We start from the raw sequence: 4,937 nt of genomic DNA, 5'->3' as shown, positions 1-4,937 counted from the left end.
CTGCCTAGCACTGCAAGATTGAGGAGGACAAAAATATCTTACATTTGCCTATCCCTGAATCTATGACTATATTAATAACAAAGTTTGATTGAATAGAGTGCATGGGAAGCTAACACTTGTAAAGACACAACGCATCTATACGCTGGACATAATTGCAAATAAATCATGGTTACTGCGGTTATTGGATAATTCATAATTTCATTCAACAAATTGCATTTTTAAGCCAATAAAGTAGATTGGGGCAAAATTTGAAGGGGAAAAAAAGATGATCGATTTTGAATTATTATTATTGTCTTTAAAATTCAAATTCATCTGAATATTTGTTGTTAAAATTTTAAAAATAGAAATATGGAATAGTTGACTGTCTGTTCCAAAATCGCGTTAAAAGTTTTACATTTTTTGTAGGGAGGGGGGAGATGCTGATCAACCTAAATAAAAGAAATTGTCCTTTTATAAAAAAAAAACCAAAAATATATCTTAAAACATCAGGTTTTTTTAAAAATTACCTATATTGTTAAATTTTCAAGATTTTTAAATGTTTTCTTTTCTAATACTTATATAATTCCTTGAGACGAGTAAGACATACTCGTTATTATTTCTTTTAATAATACGTGTAGTAATTGTATTATTTAATTATTGTGGCCAAACTGAGAATTCGTCCAGTTAAGTTATTTCACGATAATATGGTTATAACGGTTGAATGCAGCGCTTCTATATTACACTGTCAAGAGCTCTAAATATTGTTTTATATTAAAATAGTAGTTATACAATTAATATAAAAAAGACTACAATACTTTTAAAGCCTTTATGCTACCCTCAAAAGAATTGGAGCAAAAAAAAGTGTTTTTGTTTTTATATTTTTTATCACTTTTACTTTGTGGTCCAGATTTTTTTCACAGAAACTATTAAATAAAAGTTTAATGTAAAATTGTCTGATTATTTTGGCTTTCTTAATCACTACACTTAAAATTAATCACTATAGTTTGAATTCCTATGGCTTTGTAAGTCAATGGAATGGTCACTAACGTTAAAACTTGGGATTTCCTTCCAGATTTCACATACCACAAATATCAGATCCTATTTTTTTAAGCGGGAAAGAATAAGATTGATGTGTTGATATGATAGTAGTAGCTATGTGCAAAAATACAGCCTTATATGCATGCGAAAATAATGGTCTCGGCTTTCTCAAGTGAACTTAGACATTAAATTTCTTGCAAAAATACTTATCAAAACCCTGTATGACTAAACTGGTAATATTAGGCATTTTAATATTTTCTTGACTGATTTTCCTCTAAATTTTAACTATAAAAAAAATATCTCACATTTAACCTAAAAAGACAATTAAAAGGCAAACGTTTTGGAAAATGATCTTTTTATTTTTTACTTACAAAAGTAAATTTACTTATTTTTGTTTATAATCTACCCTAAATATTTTTTTCAAAGGGTAATTAAAGTTTTTACTGCGAAACATAACAATTCAAATTTTTGCTCCTTCTGAAACTTTTATTTTTGAACAATACTGTAATTTTAGACATAATTTTCATAAATCTCATTCTTGCCTCAGGGGGCTTTTTAACAACACAACTCCACCAACTTCAAAACTTAAACATAAAAACACAATCCTTGTCCCGTCGTCGCACACACTTAGAAAAAGCTGTGGGCGGAATAACAGGGGCAACAACAGCACAACTTCCGGTGTGGTGCGGTGCAGTGGCTGTTGTGTGTGTGTGTGTGTGAGAGTGGTTGGTTGTGGATGTGACCACCACAGCAGTTAGATAGCAACTGAGTAAAGTTATGCCTTCAAACAATCAGATATTGTCCGTCGCAAAGATAAAATTGAACTCGATACAAGTTAGTTGGTTTTAGCAAGAAGGGTAGCAGCAACTATAGCCGTAGGAAATATAGAAAGGCGGTGGCCATTCATGTATATTATATATATTTATTTATACCATTTCTTCAAACAATTTTTATTCCTAGACAATAGGGATTTTTGAAGCCCATAAAGAGAGTGAGAAAAAAGCACAAAGAAGGGAAAAGAAAAAAAAATGAGTTAGAAATTTTGAGCTTTTACACCCTTTGTTGGAAATGACTCATTTTTGCTTTTGTATTTTTTTTCTCTTTCTTATACAAAAATACGATGATTATTCTTCTTTTATTTTAAAAATAAAAATAGTTATTTATTTCATTGTAGTATAGACAGCTTTCTGTGAATATTGAAATAAAAAATTGGAAGAATAAAACCCGAGGGAGGACTTGCTAACAAAACTAGTAGCATCAATATTATCATTTTATTATAATGTTCGTGGATAATCGTCAGTAATACGATGATTTGGAAGATTTTTCCGTATTGCTGAAAACTATTTCTAATCCTGCGGAATATTAATCGGTTTTGATTCAATACAGCTCTTTTGGATTTAAATAGTTCAAAAAAATATTAAAAAGCAAAACAGCGTACGTACGGACAATCAAACACTAGTTACAAAGTAGTGGCGCTACAAGTAATGTCAATGATTAATGACCAATTGGCAATAATTGGGACTAAATGTTATTTTTGCCTCAAGGTATAAATGTGTAAAACTATATTATGGTTCAGCGATAATCATTTTATTTGGCCGTTGTTAAGCGGCACACGTTGTACTAAGCTGTTGTACTCTGAGATTTCAGCCTATCTATACAGCAGCTTTAGTAAAAAAAGGCTCTTTTTAATGTACATCAAAATATTCTATTGTAACATTTAAAAATAAGGTAACTTTACAAAGTGTCTCAAAAAACAGCCATGTAACGTCATAACAAATGAGGGAGATGAGTCGAGAAGTGGGAAAGAAAATCCCTAAAAAAGAGAAAAATAATATTAATTCTTCATCTTTATGACGTCACATGGCTGATTTTTTAGACAATTTGTAATGTTACAAAATAAGTATATATTGTTTTGTCTCTAATTTTCAATTATATTCCTTTAAAACTATCTAAAATTATAGCAAAAAAGTGTATTTTGTTTTATTTACAATGTATGATTAAGTTTTAAAACCATTATAAAATTATCAAAAATTCTTATAAGCCCAAATAGCACCTTTTGTACTTGTTATCCTAAGTATCTTGTTAAATTATAAAGATTAAAATTTATACAAACTCTTAGTACTAATGTGTGTCATTTCGGATACAGTCATTTGACTTGTATAAATTTGGAAACTATTTGTTATAAATTGTAACTGTGTATTAAGATTGTATTTATGAGTTCCTTGACCGGAATTAGGAAATTCACCCTGTCAAATCATAATGCTGTTTTCATATCAAAATAAGACCATTAAAAGTCCAATAGAGTAAAAATGCTTTCTTCGTTGTAAATTAGAAAATTATATTTCAGGCATAACTTTTTTAACTGTCGAAATATATAATTGAAATTGTATGTCAACACAGGGTTCTAGATTAACCAGGATAGATGCAAAGCATTTATATGAATCAAGCTAATTGTACGTTTAATAGCTTTTCCTACACTTCTATTATATAGTAAATGAATCGTTTGTCATAAAAACGCTGCATGGACTCAAACCCTTGCCCTTGGGCTGAGATGACTGTTATAATTGGTTTTAAAAGGTTTATTTGTACTTTTCTTTTTCATGTTTTAAAATTTTAGTTCTATCCATATCAGATACGTTACTCTGTTCGTTGCCACAATTAGTAATTTTGGCCCTTCATTTTATGGATTTTGTCATACATTTTTAGTGACACTTTTCAAATACAATAAAAGATACATTAAAATGTAAAAGCCAGACAGTTTTTTTTATTTTAAGTATTAAAATAACAAATTTTTCTTAAAAATATGTTTTATAATTATACAGAAACAAGGATCTGCTAAATACTTTATCTACAAAATTATTAAGGAAAAATTTTTTCTGTATCTCTCAAATTGAAGACGTGACACAACTTTTCACCCTAACCCCCCTCCCCGTGGAGCAAATCTTAATGAGCTTTATGAGCTTCTTTAAGGTTATGTACGGCTAGATTCATCCATCACCCCCCCCCTTGAGTAAATGTATCAACTCTGGGAGAGGGGGTTTATTTTGCACAAAAAGAAATTCACCAAAAATGTTTATCAACCCAAGGGTTTGCCTATTGCAAAGTTTAGAGATTAAGCTCATAAATAATCAGATATGTTTTCTTGCAGACTTAAGTTGCAACGTTAATTTAGAACTGGAATTTAAATTTCTATCCATTAAAGAATAAAGAAGTAGCAAGATTTTTTTAGCGATGCTTTTACAAAATTTTGGCGTGTTTGTCCTACTTCAACTTTGCGGCGTTAAGAATAGCTCTGATAGATAGATGAGACCTATGAGAATTATATAATCCTTAATTAAAGTAACATGTTGTCTTCCTATCCATATGTGTGTAGCTTAACCAATATATTCCTCCTTTACAGTATAGTTTCAATGATGCTTAATAACTATTTTGGGGTACTTTCCAAACTCAAAAAGAAATAATCACTGAAAAAAATTATACCCAATCCACAAAAAAAACTTGTTTTACCTTTTTTAAAAACTTAATTTGAAAGTTGAGGGTCGACTTCATTCAAGTGCCCCTAGAGGCCTCAAGCCGTAGCCGCTAGAAATATATATACAGCATATCAACAATATTGTAACTCCTTGTTTTTGTGACCCTGAATATCTATTTATTTGAGGTTTGCTCATGGATTTCATCATTCTTATTTGATTGAGGTGGTGGCAATTGCTTAATGCAATTTTGACGGCATCACGCCTTCTTGGTTTGATGCATACTTGTGACGTAACTAAAGATATGATGCTTAACGTTTTACAGAATTCATAGGATAGTGATTTAGAGAAAATAATCACTTTATCCTATTATTTAAAGTAAAATGCTTTTTTCTGTCTGTAGCGAAGGATCTCGCTAACTAACGAACAGATATGGTTCTCCTTTACAGT

General features: G+C 30.2%; 1 long non-coding RNA gene across 1 annotated transcript; it reads right to left on the bottom strand.

Moving 5' to 3' along the window:
* Positions 1-595: 595 nt before the first annotated feature.
* Positions 596-1,837, bottom strand: LOC145318924 (uncharacterized). The gene is made up of 2 exons (XR_013879589.1): positions 1,560-1,837; positions 596-1,077 (listed from the first exon to the last, which is right to left on the bottom strand). It is a non-coding gene; the product is annotated as an uncharacterized LOC145318924 (long non-coding RNA).
* Positions 1,838-4,937: the final 3,100 nt, after the last annotated feature.

This window comes from Acartia tonsa, chromosome 1 (genome assembly GCF_053477335.1).
Source record: "Acartia tonsa isolate MP-2025a chromosome 1, ASM5347733v1, whole genome shotgun sequence".
NCBI lineage: Eukaryota > Metazoa > Arthropoda > Copepoda > Calanoida > Acartiidae > Acartia > Acartia tonsa.
This window is presented reverse-complemented; position numbering and strand designations above follow the sequence as displayed.